The sequence below is a fragment of the Miscanthus floridulus genome, chromosome 9, assembly GCF_019320115.1.
Source record: "Miscanthus floridulus cultivar M001 chromosome 9, ASM1932011v1, whole genome shotgun sequence".
In the NCBI taxonomy this organism is placed as follows: domain Eukaryota; kingdom Viridiplantae; phylum Streptophyta; class Magnoliopsida; order Poales; family Poaceae; genus Miscanthus; species Miscanthus floridulus.
The window spans coordinates 99,545,484-99,567,156 of record NC_089588.1 but is presented as its reverse complement, the minus strand read 5'-3'; the positions used below and the strand labels follow the sequence as shown (position 1 = coordinate 99,567,156).

Sequence of the window (21,673 nt, the reverse complement as noted above, 5' to 3'; positions counted from 1 at the left end):
AGTATTTCCAGGAATAGTCCTAGGTTATACAATTCATAGGTGGCACACAGGCAATTCATACTGCTTATACTGCAGTTACATTGGCCTAGGTTGAAAAAACTAAAATTGGACAAAAAGAGTGTGCCAATAGGTGCTTAGTATCTATTGCCAGTTTCACAAGCAAGAATCTGCATAAATCTAGCAATGATGAACTTAAACTTTAATATTGATTTGGAGATGTGTGCATTATGCTTCTTTTACATTAGCTAACATTCCCAACAAACCCTAAGGAATCAGAAACAATCATAAATATGATGGCTGGCGATATAATCGTAGCTCAGCATTTCATAGAAAATTTAGAAATTACTTCACAAATCATAATAAGAAGTTTAAATCATTTGATGCACCTATTATACCTACAAAAATGACAGCATTTCTTTATATAGGGAAATGTCTTAATATTGGCACAAAAATATCTCTATTGCTTAATAATGCATAATAGGAACACAAGTACTGAGAGCTATGTTGTCTTACAAACATTTTGGTGGACTATGGGCTTCCTTTTAGACAACTTACATGCATCATATTGTTTCCAAAATTTCACAGAAGAAATACCACAAGACAGTGACCATCTCCAGAAATTTACCCATTATCAAGAGCAAAAGAACTCGAGAAATGGCTCAGATTTACCCATTATCAGCATGACAACTGCAACTTAATTTCACCTGGAGCTTAATTTAATTCTCTCTCTCTAATGGGAATTGAACTGGCCACAGAACTGGTTGCTTGTACTGGTACAAGCCATCCTAGTTAAGTAGCAAACAGAACAAAATATCCCAAGTACGAGCTCATAAGGTGCTAAAGTGCAGAAGTTCTCTAATGGAAACTTGATTCATCACAGCCACTCAAGAGTAGTACAAAACAAAAAAAGTCACAAGGCATAGTTAGGGAAGGGGAGAGCAGCACGGCACGAGACTGGAGTTTCATAGCATCTCCAACTGCAGGATGCACCCCCAAAATATTTTTGAATGTGTCACCTCAGTTTTCCCATCTGAAACAATGTAACAAAAAAGCCTGAGAGAAGGAACTCACTTGGAACAAAGAGACAATGTAACACAAAGAAGCGCAGTATACCTGGTTGTCTGCAGCCCTGCCATTGGAGAAATGATGTCATTAGTACAGGGGAAAGAAGCAACAGAAAGGTTCTTATCCGATAATAATGCTGCTCTGAAAATATTTCCAGAACTGAATTTGTTGGATCCGATTACTTATCATTACGAAACTATTTTAAAAAAACTATCCTCATAGAAGGGCCTTTCAGCAATGCATGCTGCCCAGTGAATTCTGTGGAAGGGGACCTTCATATGTTTAGGAGATCAAGCTAGGAAGTTCAGCTGTCCTTAATTCTGTGGAAGAGCAGCGCGGCACGAGACTGTCAAAAGATATTTGAATGCTGAAAATATTATAGTAGAAGCAGCCAAGTAGGCATGCATACTCGGGGAAGGAAAAAAACAACAGCAAAAAAGCCATCAATCCCAAGCATGCTCATATTAATCCTAACAATTGAATACTGATTATTGTGGTGCTCTAGCACCTCCTACTAATCCGAACAATTCAGTTGCTGAAAGATGACAACTGTTAATTGTTGTGCAATAACTTAAGAACAAATAACCAGCAAGATTATGCAACTGTATTTTCAATTCTACTACGAACCACATATCAATCTCACTAGATCTCTTTTTAATTTAATTCTAACACAACACATGACATAGAAATATTAACTTTTTACTAAATATACAAATGTTACTACTGCTAGTCATCATATAAATTCACAGGTCTTATCCTTACTGGCACTTAAAGGCACTGGAATCACCAACCCACAAACTGAAATAAGTACAAACTATGCAATGTAAATATGTGTAACAAGATGAAAATCTGTGTAACATAATTTTAAACAGATGCAACTATGCAAGCAAAAGCCTAGCAGCTAACAAGGCATACCTAGCACATTTTTTGTCAATGTAAATATGATAGTTTTCCATGAATTGTTACCCGCAGGCTAGGGTTTCGTGGAGCACAAGAACCGACGCGGACCGGCAGGGAGGAGGCAGCACCGGTGAGCAGGCACGGCGCCGGCCACCGACGGAGCCCAGCCGCGCTGCGCTCTCGGCCAGGGGGCTGCAGCTCGCCCCTGGCCCGCGCAGCCATCCCCTCCGCCGCCTGGGGTGCGCCACCGCCGGGCCCCCGCCAACAGATCTCGCCGGTCAGGAGTGGGAGGGGAGGGGCCACGCCGGGGAAGAAGGTAGGGGAGGGGGGAGAGGGAGGGGGCGGCACCGGCCGCCGGATCTCGCCGATGGGGAGCGGGAGGGGAGGGGAGGGGCCGCATCGGGGAAGAAGGTAGGGGAGGGGGGAGAGAGGGAGGGGGCGGCACCGGCCGCCGGATCTCGCCGGTGGGGAGCAGGAGGGGAGGGGCCGCGCCAGGGGAAGAAGGTAGGGGAGGGGGGAGAGGGAGGGGGCGGCACCGGTCGCTGGATCTCGCCGGTGGGGAGCGGGAGGAGAGGGGCCGCTCCAGGGAAGAAGGTAGGGGAGGGGGGGGAGAGGGAGGGGGCGGCACCGGCCGCGCCGAGGAAGAAGGGGAGGGAGGGAAGGGGCGGGATGCGGCGGGTGCGGGTGCGGGTGCGGGAGGAGGGGAGGGGAGTGTGGGGGGCTGGGGAGGGGAGGGGACGGTGCGGCGGGGAAGAAGAAGGGGAGTGGGGAGAACGTGCGTGCGTGAGCCGAGCGGACGAGTCCGCGGCGGGTTAGGGTTAGGACTTCTGGGGTTATTTTTCTGTGCGTGGGTTTGTTTTTCTGTGCGTTTTAAAATAACCGACAGAATAATAGCATTTTTTCTGTGCGTGCATTTTATTTTTTCTGTGCGTTTTTAAAAAACCGACAGAATAAGTTTCATTTTTCTGTGAGTTCTGATTTTTTCCGTGTGTGTATTGTCACGCACAGAAAAATTATGCAATTATTCTGTGGGTTTTCGTATTTTTCTGTCGGGATATTTTGAAACCCACAGAAAAATCATACTTTTTCTGTGCGTGCCGAAAAAAACGCACAGAAAAATTCTTCACCCACAGAACAATTCGATTTTCCAGTAGGGATGCCTTCTCCGTGCATTATATAGATTGTAAGGAAAATGAATCCTAGGCCCATTTACTTTGGATTTTGGTGTTTAATGACCAACACAACCAAATTGGACTAATAAATTTGCAAGTGATTGTTTTGTAGTTCAATAGGATGGAAGACGTGATTTTTAAGTTTTGCTAGGGTTAGAAAAAGAGGCCATAGTTTTGGAGTTAGATTTTAAGTTGCCTAATTTATCCCTCCTCTTAGGTGTCATGGTTCCCTTTCAGTTTCATCTAGTTTAAATAGTTGTGCTATTGCTCTCGTCGGCAGTGGATCCAGCTGCTCAGGCCATCAGTATGGCAGCGCCACAACCGGTAGTGGAACCTCACGCCATTGCGGGTAGCAGCTCCAAGCCGCGATCCTTGGACATCGGATGCCAAAGAGGCGCGTGGAAGATGGTGTCGACGACGCGAGACGTCTGGACACCAACAACGTACCATCACCGCCCTTCTCCATCGTGTCCATGCTCCGAGCCAAGCAACCCATCGGCACCTTCACCGGCAGCATCCACACGCCATCCACACGCCGCCACGAACGCCATGCCATCTCCACCTCCTCCTCCGGCGCAGCGCTGCTTCTGACTGAGCGAGCGCCACCACATCTTCCTCCAGCCGCCTCTATTCCGGGCACCGCGAGTGAACGCCACCCCATCTTCCTCCAGCTGCCTCTATTCCTGGCACCGCACCGTCTCCGGCACAATGAGCATCGGTCGCCACAGCCTGCTCCTCTAGACACCACCTCCGTCGTCACTAGGTCAAGGCCGTCATGTGTGCGAGGTGCCGTGTCGCTGAACGAGCGAGTGCCCGAAGATGTGTGAAAAGATAGAAAAGGAGAGTAGGCAGGGTTACGGGTTCAAACTCGATAATCTTGAGCTCGGATTCAAACTGGATAATAGTTTTACCTTAGTTTATGCCTCTCTATATGATCATATATTTTCATTTTTAAGCTTTCGTATTTCATAGCTTTTAATGATTAGTTTACCTGATAGGTAGTATAATATGAATACTGCTACATTTTATCTTTTCTTTTTGGCTTTTCTACTAAAGCCACGTGTATTCCAAAGCTCACAGCCTATACGTATATGCTGGTATATATATGCCCTTTAGGATGAATTTAGTCAACTATCATCGACAAATTAAATTGTTGACTTTAGATATCACCGGTAATATCTCATTTACATCTTTTCCCCATTCAACTGCTGATATGTTCTCTAAATTGTAACCTCAAAATTCCCGCAGCAACGCGTGCGGAATTCAACTAGTTATAACAATCCATGATCAGGATGCTCCATGCCAATATTGGGAACCATCTACACAAGGCCGGACGAAAAACTCGAAGCTCGTTAGCTCGCTCGGCTCGTGGCTGGCTCGACTTGGCTCGGCTCGGCTCGTTATAATAACGAGCCGAGCCGAGCCAAAATTTTAGCTCGTTAGCTATAACGAGCCAACTCGAGCCAGCTCGCGAGCCGCTCGCGAGCTAAACGAGCCAAGCTTCTAAGAAAAAAAGTATCAAAACTTATATTAGTTTTTGTATTATTTCATGTCTTGCACTTTACAATTGACTGGTAACTGGTCTAGATCCTATAAATTGACTGGTAACTGGTCTAGATGCATTTCTTTTATATTATTATTATTCTCAAACTTGAGATAAATGTAAATATTATATTTTGTGTATTTTTTATACCTAGCTTGCGAGCTTAACGAGCCAACTTGAGCTTTTAACGAGCCGAGCCGAGCTGGCTTTCTAGCCCGTTACGATAACGAGCCGAGCCGAGCTAGCTCGTTATCTTAACGAGCCGAGCCGAGCCGAGCCAGCTCGTTATTCAGCCTTATACACAAGTGTGTCATGTATTGCTCGCCGATTTCTCATGACATAATTGCGCCTAAAAGGACTATATATAAATAATTCACCAGACATATGTTACTCAACACAAGACATCTCATTGTTTATTATTACATATATTGAGTAGGACACTGCTCAGAAGATTCATCACAAACATGTCGTACATATATGAAATCAACCATAAAAGGAACTTGAGCTCTATCACTCGCTCGTATTATTCAATTGATGATGCTTGCCTTTCATATATCAAGGCATAAAAAAGTATAAAGGCAACCTAGCCAATAGTCGGAGGTGGCTCATCACAAACGTATCGCAAACCTTGTTCGTCGATGGCGTAGTAAAGAACAACCCGTATAATTCCTTGAGGGGCGGGTGGAGGTGGACCAGAATTCAAAAGTACGCAAACGACCATTTGTACATCCGTCCGGTCGCTCTTGATTTGGAGCACTGCAGTGTCAAGGTCCTCGGCAACCAGTTCGGGCCATGTTGTCTTCATTCACGGGGGCAGCCATGATCACGTACTATCCTTAGCTTTTCTCTCTTTGGAAACTGTTATAATACCAATAAGAATCAATAATGGAGCAACACTGACAAAATCAATAGAAATTAACATAACATGTTGTTTCGAACTAATGCTATCATCTTTAATTTGGCAAGAATAAACTTGATACTGCGATAGACATCCTACTTTCATACTAAGCAGATGTCTTAATGGATTGCTCCAGGCCATAAACCAACCGAGCAGCAAACAGTCTACTAAAATGTTAAAAGGAACATTTTATAAAGCAATAACTAACCAAAAAAAAAACATGACAACCTCCAGAGAAGAAGAAGAAAGCAGTACCCTGTAGCGATGATGCGTGCTCTATGTAAATGTGTGTATATATACACAACGACATTTGTATAGTAGCTTCAATACTCTCGGTGAAAACAATGTAAGCATTTTGTCGACCATAACAATGCACGCAGTCTGCCTCTTCTTGGTGCCACTGATTGTCTGTTCTTATCCTTGTTCCTAAGGAGACAGTTGAATGCCCATAGTTTACACTGAACTATGTACGTGAGCACACACGTCTACCTCTTCTCGGTGCTATATTGTCTATTCTTCTCCTTGTTCCTAAGGAGACATCTGAATGCACATAGTTTACACTGAACTATGTACGTGAACACAAAGGTGAGCACAAGACTGCCTCTTCTCGGTGCTACCAATTGTCTGTTCTTCTCCTTGTTCCTAAAAGGAGACAGCTGAATGCCCATAGTTTACACCGATCTATGTACATGAGCACAAATCTGCCTCTTCTCGGTGCTACTAATTGTCTATTCTTCTCCTTGTTCCTAAGAGACAGCTGAATCCTCATAGTTTACACTGAACTATGTACGTGAGCACAACGTGAGCACAACCCATGTACACGAGCAAACACATTATATAAGGCTTTAATTTAATTACTGAAAATTTACAGTATATTCGTCCCAGCTCAAAAAAATATATGTTTTTTGGACCATAAACTTACTATTATTAGTTACAAGCTCCAACGTTATGCATATGTATCGGGTTCATAAACCCGGAGTCTCTAATGGGCCCGCTTCTTAGCAAAAGCTCGGCCCAGCAGATGGCATTACAAATGACGCACAACTCCTGGGCCGGCCTAGATACCTAACGACAGGCTGGAAGAGCAATCCAGTCTCCGACTAGAAGGCCTGGCCAAGGAGGGGACGACGCTCGCTTCTGGCTCCGACCCGCTTCTCTAACCGGAAGGCCTAGCCAAGGAGGGGACGACGCTCGCTTTCGACTCCGACCCGCTTCTCCGACTGGAAGGCCTGGCCAAAGAGGGGACAACTCTCGCTTCCGACTCCGACCCGCTTTTCCGACCGGGAATACACCAAACCTCTGCTTACGGCTCTTCTCTGACCGGCGTGGTTGGAGCCGACTGGGAACGACCGGCCGGGGACGCCTGCTCGGTGAGGACCCAAGAAATTAGGCGGAGCAGATAAGGTTAGGCGCTCAAGTCAACCGCAATACCATGGACCGTACCTTGCACACCTGCAGGACAGTATCGCCAGACCATGTCAGATGGGTGCTCTGCAACCTTCCAAATATGTCAGAACACGAACAATGTTGTGGGCGCCGACATTTGTCCTACAGTATGGTAGGCGCCGACATTTGCCATACCAGAAGAACACGATGGAGTCTACCACATGCATCTGGGCGTCAACGGTATTGTGGGCGCTGACAAACCGTCTTGTACCCGATGGCGTGGGCAACAAGACTAGGTAGCACACACACTCTCTTTCTCTCACTGTCTCGCTCTCTCTTGTACCCGACGGCTTGGGCAACAAGACTAGCTAGCAGCAGGACGCTTACTAGATGAGCTTCCCCCATTATTGCCGTCCTCCTCTTCAGGCAAGCAATCTGGGTCAACATCCTCTGCATGATTCGCATTCTTATCACCAATTAAATCTCCATCCTGAGTGGAAGGAAGATCGTATGGTGCTTGTAGAACAGTGAACTCCCCAGTTGCATGCTTGTCTTGAAAAATGAATTCCATCTCATCATAGCAATGGATTGGGACATTTATAAATTTCGCCCTTGGATCTTTGTGCTGCACATGTCCGGTCTTAATTTCGTACTTCACTATAATAATATATAAGTAACATAACTAAATCAAATTTATAAGGATAGAAAGACTTACATTCTGCATCCTAACAACCTCTGTTTCATCATAAAGTATTATTTTCTTAACATCATCAAAGTTTGCTCCGCTTAAATTCTTTGCTTGCAGTATAACCTTTCATTGACCTTTCAGCTTATGATACTTGTGATAACCTTTCAAATTTATGATATTTGTTTGATACTTTGCATTAATCTGTTTTGCGCACTCCCCATGATGTATCTCACGAAAAACCATTAGTCTTCCCTAAGCTTGTATCTTCTCTTTGTAGCATCGTAGCATGTCCTCCACCACCTGGGGCTGCCACACAACGTTATTTCCTGCCATCCCTGCATGTGACAGTACTTAAAATATTTTCGGAGATTACAAAATTCATATACCTCATATGACTATGTGGATGTAATTAAGATAATTCATGTAAAGAAACTACATTTCATTCAGAGAAATCCATGAATACAATAAAAAGGACTACTTTACATTGCAACACAAAAATAATAAATAGTTTCATAGATGACTGAACAACACACATCAGCCATGCCTAACATTGTTCCTATTTCTCCACATACTATTAGCTATGGCATCCCTGTCTCGGAGTAGTTCCCTCTGTTCCTCACGTAAATCTCATTGAACACGTCCAGCTATTCTGGGATAGTTCTCAAACCAACTTTGTTCGCTATAGACTAGTTCATCAGGTCCCCCATTTTGTAAGATCCAGTTATGAAGAATACAACATGCTATGACAACTCGTACTTGTGAAGGGAAGGGATAATATGGTCTTGTTGTCAGCACTTTGAAATGATTTTTTAGTGTCCCAAATGCTCTCTCGACAGTAACTAGGAGGGATGAGTGCCTTAGGTTGAATAGCTCATTTTGTTTCCACGCTCTATTGCCCCTCCATTCACGCAAATGGTAACGAGTTTGACAAAAAGGAGGTAGAAATCCTCTCCTTGCTGCGTAGCCAGCATCTGCAAGGTAGTATTTACCTACCAGGCCATTGGGAACACAATTAATATCACTAAGTTGTATATGTAAGTGTTCCAAAGGTAGACTACACACCAACCTTCAGGGACTCGAAGGCCATTTGGATGCTCAAGAGAATGTCTTAGGACCGTGGAATCATGTGCGGACCCCTCCCAACTAGCACTTCCATACGTGAACATCAAATCAAAATCGACCACTGCAAGAACATTTTGGGTAGGAAAACCTTTCCTACCGCGGAACCTATCTACAATCCTTGATGGAACATTACAAGGAATGTGGGTACCATCAATTGCGCCGATGCAATCCTAGCCATTCAATTGGTATAGGAACATAAGTACATACTAATATATTATTAATAAGCTATTTTGGTATAAAATAGTGAAGGGCCATACCTAAAAATAGGGATCAAACCGAGGGTTGCCTACAATTTTTGATGGTATATTGAGAGAGCGATGCCTAAGCATTTCAGGTCCAAGTTGTCCAATTGCATATAAAACTTGATTGAAATATCGGCTAACGGTTTCACCTGACCTTGTGAAATGAAAACTAATATCACTGTTTTTCTTATGATGTCCTACAGTAGTGAGAAACATGGCAATTTGTTCCTCTATGGTACAATGCCAAGTATCTCTAAGTGCTCCCATAGTACGCAGTTTTAGACACAGCTTGAAAAGCACTTACTTTCCCATGCACAACTCTGAGATGCAGTGTTTCTCCTCACCATAATACAGTTCTGTAGATACTTCAGCCTTTCTTTACTCCTCTCTAACACTGAGTATCGTATAGGATCACCGGTATTGCGTTGAAATATCACCAATATCAACCATGCTAAAATAGAAGCGCTATTGAATGCAATCATTCTATTAACAATAGCACTATCATCCATCTATAGTAATCAAACAACAAAGGACAAACAGTTAAACTACCTACAAGTACAGAGTAAAAATCAAATGAATTCTTTGATACAGAGGACATAAGTAGGGTATCACAAAGTTCATATGAAACCACACTAAGGACAATATTTTCACCATTTGCTTTACAAGAGAAAGAGAAACACCTTTAAGATCTCAGAAACTTTAGCCTAGGTAAATACTTATAAAAAACAAAAATCAGGAAAACCAGAACAATAGCAGAGAAAGACCTTTGAAACTCAGAGTAAGATTTTCACCAAAATCACTTCACAACACCTCTAGTAATTAGAATAGAGTAATTGTTCTTTCAAGGAATTGTTGATACAGTAGCAAATATCTATGTGTGGAGAGGATTGACTAGAAATCACATGATTATCCTTTAAATAGATCTTCAGACTGCAGTGTGCTGCGCACATTGGAGCCCAATCATTAAGCACACCATCTACTCTATGGAATGAATCCCCAATCTAAAGAGTCCTCAGGCATATTCCAATCACAATTAATCTCTGGATGAAAAAATAGACATTTGGGATTGATTACAGACCTTGCAAGATGAAGAGGAGGAACCTGCTCCTCCGTCCCTACTCTCTGTCGTCCCCTGCTCTGCTCTCTGTCCTGCTGAAGACAGCCTGGGAAATCGATCTCGTGGTCTCGCAGCGGTCAAGTTTGAGAGGACGAGAATGGAGCTACTGGGTGGAGGTTATGGTGCCTGCAAACTGAGATCTGGCTAGATTTATGGCGCTGTTGGAGCAAAAATCGCATGGGACGCTGAGGAACATGGCGGTGTGAATGGGGGAAAAGCGGAGTTCGTTGCAGATGAGATCGTCTCGCGCACATTTTCTTCGGCACGAGCGCGATTTGCCGTTGAAGGTGAGCCGAATCGGCTCTCCCTCTGGAGCGATGCTTTTCTGGGCGAGCAGAGCAAGGTCGCCCCCAAAAGCTAGGTTTTTTTGGATTACCAAACGCTGTGGCTAGCCTAGCGAGGCTAGTATTTTTCTTGCCCAGGATCCAAACATACCCATACGGCACTCGGATTGTTTGAATCACATATACTTGACCTGCTATATGTGCACGATAAGCACTGTTGCATTGCATGCAAATTTTCCAATGTCAATCTGGATTTTTGCCGTTTCACAAAAAACATCTGGATTTTTGGAAAAACAAAAGAGAAACTAGCAAAGTGCGAACCCAATTCAGCTTGAAATTGGACTTTATACCAACACTGGACATGAGTCGTTCCAACTCATTTGAGCACACATCTGCTTGGGACCTTGAGTCCCTGAAGCACATGTTGTAGCCCCTGGTTTTGAGAATAAAACTAGATACACACCATATGTGAGCTTAGAAAGTCAAATCACACATATGGCTACAAATAAGGGTAATATCAAAAGACAACGCTCAATACATAACGTACTTAAAACAAAGAATACAACCTTAGATAGAAGACAACGGAAAAACACTCCGATCTTCAGATGAAAACTCCACTCCACATGGACAACTGACTGGTTGATTACAATCCTAACCATCTGGTACCCAACCGAGATTTTCCAAAGAATTAAAAAGTAAAGCAAGGATAAGTACATGTCATACTCAGCAATATAACATAGGGTTCATGAGGCTCAAAAGGTTGACACTGGTTTACTGCGATTGGTTTTTAGTAAGTCATAATTTTAGCAATTGAGTAGCAACAAGTTTAGCGTAAGCCCCAAATAACCATACGATTATGTAAACAAGATTAATGTATAGCAAAAACAATTATTATAAGTGAGCATCTGTATCATTAGTATCATTAGTGTTCGCCATCTATTCAGTAAGCGGCACAGGCCGCTCATGACCATGAGCACGGTTGATATACTAGTTTTACACTCTGCAGAGGTTGTACACTTTCACATGTGCCGTGATACCCATATGTCTGGGTTAATTACTCCCAAAACACTTCCAAGGTGAGCCGGCTTCGATCACTATAAAGTCTTTCAAAGGTTCGTCTAACAAGTGTAGCCCGCTAGGTTTCCCCATCAATAAGCATGAACTCCCTTCCAAGGGGTGACTAATAAAAATACAAAGAAACCAAAGTGCACCCTCTTGGTAGGCCGAGAATATATAGATTGGAGCCCCTCTTGCACCTTTCGGTAAGCTACTATGAGCTAGAAAAGGTCCTCATACTTGACTAAAGCTAGAGCCATATAACACTCATGGTTGTAAGTCTCGGGAGAATTCACTTACTGATAAGTCCTTAAGGAGAGGAATCTAGAGCACCACAAAAATAATACTCTAGCCCCCTTATTCCATGTTGCTAAAAATCATATTTTAACGTTTATTACATATACCACTAGTCAGGTTACAGATCATGGTTATTTAATCTAAGCACTAGCAAAGTACTATCCAATTCAATTATCCCATAGGTATCAAGTCACAAGTTATCAACAACTAGGATATCCTTAAGGGTAATAAGATAGACACATGCATCATGTATTAAATGATTAAAGGTGAATGGGAAACAAGGATGATCCCTTGATATACTTGTTTTTTGCTCTTGCTCACATTTTTCACATACTTTGCTTTTGGTCATCACCTTCTCATCTTCAGTGCTCATAGACTGTTCTCGTTCTACTCGAAGCAAGCACCAAGCACAAAAACATACAAACAGACAAAGTAAAGACAGCTAAGCACATTACAACAATTATAGCAAAAGCTTTAAAAACAACGTGCTAAAAGGGGCTCGTGGTTACGGTTACAAGAACGCAAGAGACGTCAAAAACGGAGCTAACAGCTAAAAACAAATGACAATTGAAAGATTTAATTATATTATAAAAGTGAAGAAACAACTACAGGCTTGGGTTATTTTAATTAAGAAAACTCATATGAATGACAACACAGATTAGTCAATTTGTATTTCCTTTAGAAACCAAGTTAAACCTAATCATATTTTATTCATAAATGTTGTAGTATAAATTAAGCAAATTAAACCGTAACCTTACAAAATAAAGTAGCATGTGAGAACACCTATTTTTTTAATATATTCAACGGGGTTTAACTAATCAAATTATAAATAAAGAAAACGACGTGGTTTAACTAATCAAATTATAAATAAAGAAAACATATTCATGTAGCAATTAATCATATTTAACATTTTTTGTATATGAACTACCGTTTTTGAACGGTTTTGTAGTTGAGGGTTAAAATTAGACCAAGACAATAGTTGAGGGGCCAAATGTAGACTTAATCCTTAACAAGATGGTACTAATTGATATTGCATCTTCCAACTTCACTAATAGCCCTAAATAAACATTAAAGCCATTAGTAAATAAAGACATGGCCTTTATGATTTATTAGGATTATTGCACATGGGCTTTAAGGGTTTGTGGAACAAAAGGGGTTTTCTTATTTTTGGAATTTAGTTAATTTCAGGATTAAAATAATTCTAGAAAAGTCTAGAATTGAATTTAAGCAATGAAAAATACTCCGAAAGCTTCAAAAATTCATGGAAAATTACCGGAGATACTTTGGCACACGATGAACCCAAACAATGTATTTGGAGCTCATCAAAAGATATTTCGAGGCATCTAAAAATTAGATTACGCTTGTAGAAAAGTGGGAACAAGTTCTAGAAAAAAGCTAAAAAAACTCTTGAAAAGCCTGTAGAGATAAGTTGATGGACGAGAAACTGAAATGAGTGATTTGGATTACAAAGGAAAGATTTGGGAAGCTCCAAACCATAGCTTAAGCTAGGAAACAAGGAATTTGATGATATAGAAAGACGGAGACAAGCCAGAGAAAGATAAACGACTTAATAAACGCTTTTTCAAAAAATTTCACACTCACAACACAAAGTCAAGCAACAGACAAACATCACGCAAAAGCCTATCAAATTAATTCAGAAAAGTTTGAAAATTCATATTTTTCTATAACTAAATTTGTGCTAGCTCAAACTAAACTTAATAAATTTTATCCAAATATTTAAATCATTGAGTTTATTTAGTGTTTTCTATTCATAACCCAAAATCAAAAATTTTGGGATGTGACAACATGCACATCCACTTGGAAACCTCACCTGTCACCCAATCTGGATCGCCGACTAATACCGACTTTAGCAAGTAAAAGGAGACAGAACGAGAAAGATTAAAACCAAATTCTGGTGGCCTGCTGGACACAACCGTAACCATGGAGATCTCCTTTTATGCGCACGCTTTAATTTGCAACAACGTTCACAAGATTGAGCCGCGGAATTCAAAAGGGTGCCGGCCGGTCTGCTGTCAAGCTGACGGCATCCGAAAGGGGTAATAATACATTGCTAAGGCCAGTCTCCGTGGAGAGTTTTATTACGCTGTTTTCAAGATTGCCATGGCATATATAATGAAATAAAACTGGGATTAAACACCCACTCTTGATGCAAAATTTTATTCCATGGTTTCATTGACATTTAATTCTAAGACTCATAGAGAGTTGATAATCGTACCAAGATAGTTTCATCCCCACGAAACTTATTTATTCTCTCTCTTTATTAAAACATTGGCATGTCATAAAAATACATACGTGGCAGGCTATTAAATGCAAATGAAACTCTCAGAAAACTCTCACTGCCACCACTTCCCCGTTCATCCAAATCCATTTGATTGATTGGAGCTTCTCACACAAGCTCATTTAGCAATAATTATGTCGTACTATAAAACCGAGTTAGAATTAAACTGAACTGATTCTGCGATCGTTCAAGTTGCACATGCCGGGCCAGCCAGCAGCCAGGTAGGCACGCAGCTCGATCGGTGAAGCAAGATGGATGGGAACGCGATCGACGTGAAGTGTATTGTTAGATTATTGTTATTGGATTAAATAAACGTGTATAATGGTGGTGTGTGTGATCCGCGGGTATTGTTGTTACTGGTTGGTAGTGGTAGGTACGGACAAACAAACAATCCATCCACAGGCTGAACGATATTTCCCACATACTTTTAGTCGTCGTTTTCATGGGATGATTTGGTTCGGCTTGTTCGTAAGTAGTAAGTATTTGTTTCTGGCCGTCGGTAATACACCGAGGACCGTACCCTGCACACCTGTAGGACAATACTGTCAGGTCATGTCAGAAGGGTACTTTATAACCTTCAGACATGTCAGAACACGAACAGTATGGTAGGCGCCGACATTTGCCATACCAGAAGAACACGATGGAACCTACCACATGAACTGACCATCAACAGTATTGTGGGCGCCGACAAACTGTCTTATACCCGACGGCGTGGGAAACAAGACTAGGTAGCGCGCACACACACTCTCTCTCTCTCTCACCTGTAAGGCGATCCCCTTAACCTATAAAAGGGGATGCGCTCTCTCCTAAAAGACCGACGAATGACAGAGAACAACAGACGGATCATTCCGACTCTCTCTGCTAAGCTTTAGATATTCTAAGCACTTGAACAGCTCCATAGCTCTAGAACTCTAAAGCTACACAGAGCATACGTTCAAATACTTAGCGCACGTAGGAGCTCCCGTCGCTCTTGGCCCTTCAGTCTAGAGTCCGACCGGACCTCTAACACTCCCATCTTACTCCCACCAGTTTGTAACCCCACAACAAACTTCGAGAACCTGGGCTTAGGAATAAAGTCTCCGACCGACTCAAACTGGACGTAGGGCACGTTGCCTGAACCAGTATAAACCCTATGTCATTGAGTGTTAGGCCACATCCGATCACAACGTACGTTAAAACGACAAATATTTACTTGTTGGTCACTTTTCGCACCCGACAGTTGGTGCCGTCCGTGGGGAGGACGCCGTACGTTCACGCTTTTTGTCATCGAATGGCCCACCTTTCCGCCATCTTCGGCATGACGGGCTCAAGCGATACGATTCGCTTCAGTTCGCTGGAGTTTCCCACGCTCCCACCTGTTGGGATGTGAGTTCCTCCCGTCTTCGAGCCATCCCAGACCTTCCTCTTCGGAAGCCTGGACTTCATCGCCGACCGGTTCGGCGTGCTTAGCCTTTGCGAGGAGGCAGTTGTCCCGGCACCCATCGGAGGAGGAGTGCCCTCTATCGGCTCCGGGCCACCCGGCGACCTCAACGACGAGATTCCTGCGCTTCGCTCCGAGCCCACGCTGGGCTCAAACCCCACTATGAGTAACGTACATATTGTTCTTTACTCGCTATTTAATATCTTCCGCTGACTCTCCGAAGGGACCCCGTTGTCCCCACCAAACCCGCCATGCAACCGACCCCCTACGGCCTCGTGTCCCCCGCGAACGCGTATGCACGGGGGCTCCGAAAGATGCTGACGCCACCCCCTCTCACATTCGAATTCATGGGGATGGCGGGCTACGCTCCCACCTCCTTCCATGACCTCATGGATGACGAGGTTGAAAGCGACGGTTCTAGCATCGGCGACGTCGTGGCACCTAGCCATCCTCTGTCCCGGGAGTGCGCTATGGCAGACACTCTAGGACAGCCACCGGTGGTAGCGGAGTCTCTACAGACTCAACCCCTCCAGCCCCTTGTGTGGAGGCCCTCACGCATGCGCAGGAGCACGACGAGGAACTACGACAAAGGTGGCAGAGCCAGCCGCCACCTGCGCCGGTGCGCTCGGCGTAGCACGCTGCGCCCCACGCGCGTAACCCAGCGAGCGACGCCCGTGGTCGCGCCCGCCAGGTCCAGTGCAACACCGTGGATGGGGGGAACGATCCCCCATAGTTCGCTCGGGCTGGCTAGAACATCGCCGCTGCGGCGATGCTTCTGCGGGGCCTTCCAGAGCTTGTCGACCCCCAGGAGCAGGCGGTCCACCGGCACCTCCGGGCGCTAGTGGAGACCACCACCATTCAATAGGTGGAGAGCTCCGCGTAGCGACACCGACTCACGGCCTCCCTCCCCACCCGGGGAATGGGCGCGTACCAGTCGAATCGCTCCATCCGCTCACCACTACAGTCACCGGCGTGGAATAGGAGGACGCAGCCGCACCACGGCCTGACCAAGAAGGAGACGACGCTCGCTTCCGACTCCGACCCGCTTTCTCTGTTCAGAAGGCCTAGACAAGGGGAGGACGACGCTTGCTTCCGACTCCGACCCGCTTCTCCGACCGAAAGGCCTGGACAAGGAGGGGACGACGCTCACTTCCGACTCTGACCCGCTTCTCCAACTAGGAACACACCAAACCTTTGCTTATGGCTCTTCTCCGACCGGTGCGGTTGGAGCCGACTGGGAACGACTAGCCAGGGACACCCGCTCGGTGAGGACCCAAGAAATCAGGCGGAGCAGATAAGGTAAGGCGCTCAAGTCAACCACAATACCGAGGACCGTACCCTGCACACCTGTAGAACAGTTTCGCCAGACCATGTCAGAAGGGTGCTCTGCAACCTTCCAGATATGTCAGAACTTGAACAGTATTGTGGGCGCTGACATTTGTCCTACAGTATGGTAGACGCCGATATTTTCCATACCAGAAGAACATGATGGAACCTACCACATGCATCTAGCCATCAACAGTATTGCGGGCACCGACAAACTGTCTTGTACCCAACGACGTGGGCAACAAGACTAGGTAGCACACACACACTCTCTCTCACCTGTAAGGCCATCCCCTTAACCTATAAAAGGGGATGCACTCTCTCCTAAAAGACCGACGAACGGCAGAGAACAACGGACGGATCATTCCGACTCTCTCTGCTAAGCTTTAGATATTCTAAGCACTCGAATAGCTCCATAGCTCTAGACCTCTAAAGCTGCACAGAGCATACGTTTGAATACTTAGCGCACGTAGGAGCTCCAGTCGCTCTTGGCCCTTCGGTCTAGAGTCCGACTGGACCTCTAACACCCCATCTTACTCCCACTCGTTTGTAACCCCACAGCAAACTTCGAGCACCTGGGCTCAGGAATAAAGTCTCCGACCGACTCAAACTAGACGTAGGGCACGTTGCCTGAACCAGTAGAAACCTTGTCATTGAGTGTTAGGCCACATCCGATCACAATATACGACAAAACGACAAATATTTACTTGTTGGTCACTTTTCGCACCGACACCAGGTAATTAAAGAAATTAATTATTTTACATTAAATTGTACCTGGGTCCCATCTGGGCCCGGCCCATCCAAGAGCAGCCCGAGCCCAGCCCTAATCCAGATGGGAAGAAACGTCCGTGAAGGTCTCCGTGACTCCGCCACCGCCGTTTCACGCGTCCAGCAACACTCGATGGCTACTCCTCCCCGGATCCCATTTCTTCCTGCGGTAAGGACTATGGCACCGCCGAAGCCATTGAGGAAGAAGACGACATGCCACCGACCTGGGAAGGCGCCGGCGCGCCATCGGCCGCGGGAAGCGCCTGTCTGGGCCCCGCTCATGACACCGCCCGCGACACCAGTCCGCCCGCGCCCCTGTCCTCGCCCCCCTCGCGCCTACGAGCCGCCGGCGATTCCCGAGCGGTAGCGGCCATGGCACCGGCCATTGCACCCCTATCACCCCCACCGTGCCTCCTGGCCCCTCCGTCCGCGCCCCCATCATACCACGCACCATCGGTCGCTGCGGCGAAGGGCACACCGGTCGGGGGAGGCAACCGTCCGAGCCTCCATGGCCCCCAGGTGCCACTGGCCGAGGGAGGCACCTGCCCGCGCCCCGCCATGTCACCGGACGGTAGGCGCCTGTCCTCTCCCCGCTCGTGCCAACGAGCCGCCGGCGCCCCTTTGATCCGGGAGCCACCAGGTTCGGCGGCACCTCCCCCTTCTCCACCGATCCCATTTCGTTGTGCTGGCAGCGGCATGGAAGTTTGTCGCCAACTGCTGACCGTTTTTGAAGTGTGCAAGGATGGCCAGCGCGACGGCTGTGCCATGGATGGTGTTGGTAGCCCCGCCGATGAGGCAAGGGCCATCCACGGCGGACGAGAGGGCATGGAAACCATGTACGCATCATGCTTTTGCATCCATTTTGTTGAGGTAGCACACATGGTTTGAAATTGTAAGGCTGAAGCTGAAATATCCTCTTGTCAGGGATACGCTACATGAATCTGCCATGGACAACATCGGTGATGCTGGATATGCGGAGAATTTATTCTTCGATCTTGGGACCGGTGATGATAGTAGTTCTAAGGATGGTGATGATAGTAGGTTAGATGATACAGATACCTCTGCGGATACAATTTCTCCATCGAAAGGCAACCATTCACATAACCATCTCGTGGAAAATGGCTGGACAAGGGGGATTACAGCCGTAGATGGAAAATGGCTGGACAAGGGGGATTACAGCCGTAGACCACGAGCCCTAACTCGATGTGATTGCAGTGCATTACTTGATATTAGACTACACAGATCTCGTGGAGTTTGGTACGTGAATAATTTTGTGGATGAGCATAACCATCGCCTAGCAATGCCTGATGAAGTTCCGTTCCTATGGTCTCACCGGAAGATTAAGGATTTCCATAGAAATGAGATCATGTCAATGGAAGCTGCTGGAATCCGTAAGCATGTCATAAGAGATGTTCTTCAATGCAGATATGGAGGATATGACAAAGTTGGCATTGTTACTAAGGATATTTACAACTATTTTGTTAATAAATAAAGTATTATCGTCATCCTTATGTACTTATTCCTCTTACTGTTCGTTACCAGGTAGCTTTGATGATAAAAAAACAGCGATGAAGAAGAAAATTAAGCCTACTACTGTGGTGTCCCAACCACCAAAAATGAAAAGAGGTGAGATATTTGACATATTGATCTAAATAAAGTACTATCCTCATGTACTTGATTCCTCTTATGGTTCATTTTTCAGGTTCTACTAGTGCTAGCTTTGATGATAAAAAAACTCTTATGGTTCATTTTCTGGTTGAGATAGGTCCACGCCACCTGACTGGAGGATCAAGCATCTCACACAGAACTTGATCAACTCAACAATGCAGAGAAACACAAGTGTCTTCAAGATAAGAAGACGCCAAAACCAAACTGCTCATACATTAGCAAAACAGGCATTTGTAGGGATTCAATCCCAGCCAACGAGTCTATCATTCAGTTGTTCCAACAGAAGCCATGTTCTACAGTGCCCGTTAAGGGATGCACTGACCTCTGTAGTTACAGACTCTGTAACCATTCTACCAGCTTCATGCTGTTGAAATAAAAGTGTGCTTGTTGTAAAAAAAAAGTTTAGATATCGATAAGAGGGAGCTCTTATGACCACGAAAATGCACATTGTAGGCCATGGCGTCGCAGCTGCGGGAACACAACAACATTCACATGAACTTTAGCTACTAGTACAAGGAACGGTACTATTGAGAGTATCTTCTGCTAGTCTGATGATTGTAAAAAACTTCACAGTGATCTTGAAACGCTCTGTCTTGAGCCGCTATACTTTTGTTTTTTTTTCTATATACTTCTCTGCTCTTACGCAGTGCAGGAGCAGCTCAGCTCAGCGGCAGGGGTTCGCCGTTCCACTCCTTGAGGCACTCGAGGAGCGGGTCGATGTGCTTGCGCTGGTTGATGGTCACGAGCACCTTGTTCAGCACCTTGAGGCACTCATGTAGGAGCTGCCTTCCAAGATGTGCTCCATGATCGCGGCAGCCTCGATCTGTCCCGGGTGGTGCTTCAGCTTGTGTGTCAGGTGGTCGGCGAACTCTGGCTTGCCGGTCAAGGCCTCCCAGAACACCGCGGATATGACCTCAGCCATGATGGCGAGCACGTTGGCCTCTAAGAGCACGGTGGACGCGAGGCCAGAGCCCACGGCGGTGCCGTTGACCATGGCGAGACCTTCCTTGGGCTGCAGCTTCAAGAAGCTGTGCTCGATGCCAGCGATCTTGAACACCTGGGCGGCATCCACCATCCTGCCATCGGGGGTCACCGCGACGGAGTTCTAGCGGCCCGTGATGAGGCCGGCAATGTAGGAGAGCGTGACGAGGTCGCCCGACGCGGTGATGGTGGCCCGCAGCGGCATGAACGGCGTGACGTTGGCATTGAGCAGCTTCGTGATGGCCTCGAGGATCTCGAAGCGGATGCCGGAGTAGCCCCGCCGGAGCTCTCTGGCGAAGAGCGACTCGGGTGCCTCCACCTCCTCTTCCTCCCCCTTCCCTCCCTCCCCGTTGCTGCCGACACGGCACCTCACGACGCGGAGGTGCAGCCGCGCAGGCGGCCGTAGCGAAGGGGACGTGATCTCCTCACGGTCGGCGCCGCCTAACCTGGTGGCTCCCGGTTCACAGGGGCGTGGGCGGCTCGTCGGCGCGAGGGCAGAGAGAGATGGGATCAGATTGGCTGGTGGCACGGCGTCTTCTTCCTCAACATCCTTGGCAGCGCTGCCCTGGTCCTTGTGGCAAAGCTCGAAGAAATGGGATCGGGATGGGATCGACGGGAGGAGTAGCGAGCGCGGAGCAACGGCTGCGATGGCCGGAGGCGAGGTGGGGGCGATGGGGGTGCGGTGGCCGGAGGCATGTCTGCCGCTGTTCGGGAATCGCCGGGGCAAGGGACTGGAGGAGGTGCCGCCGCTGCTCGGTAATAGAGCAGGTACTCGCGCATCGCGGTATGTTTGGCGATGGCGATTCGTGCCATTTTTTAAAAAGGGGGTACCGGAGCCGTTGCCGTCCAAAAATTAGCTCTAGCTTATCCAGACAGGGCTTAAATATCTGTTCAGTAGTTAATTTATACACCTCATTGTTGGTTCGTTGCTATGTATGTGAGAAAAAAAAATTCAAGGTATATATACCCTGGGTGCAGAATGGCTAAAACGATTCTATTTGGAAAATCAGAGAGAGAGCGCCTCCTAACAGCTTGTATGCTTCTAATATTTTTTATCTGGATAAACAACATCAGCAGATTAGGAACCATGGACACCAAGATCAGGTAACAAAACAAACTCAAATCTCATGTACCCACGAACCAAAATCACATTTTGTAGTGAACAAGTGAACCTTACATGATTTACTTCTTCAAAAGATTCATCCAACTGCAACACGTTGCCTTTTCCCACCGACTTAAGCAGACCAAGGAAAGCATCCAGCGGATTTTTTTTTTGAAACTCACAGCCTCCGCCGCTACTACAAGGTCCAAGACCAATCTGTATCATACGCCCAAACTATATAGTATATATACATGTTGTAAATCACAACCACCTCCTATGGTACACCGTAGACTACCAATGGCACTGCTATATGCCTACACCTCTGTACTTTAGCCACGCTGT

The 21,673-nt window shown here is 45.9% G+C and overlaps 1 pseudogene; it reads right to left on the bottom strand.

Annotated features, from left to right (window-relative positions):
• Positions 1-7,328: 7,328 nt before the first annotated feature.
• LOC136480388 (uncharacterized) lies at positions 7,329-17,103 on the bottom strand (annotated as a pseudogene).
• Positions 17,104-21,673: the final 4,570 nt, after the last annotated feature.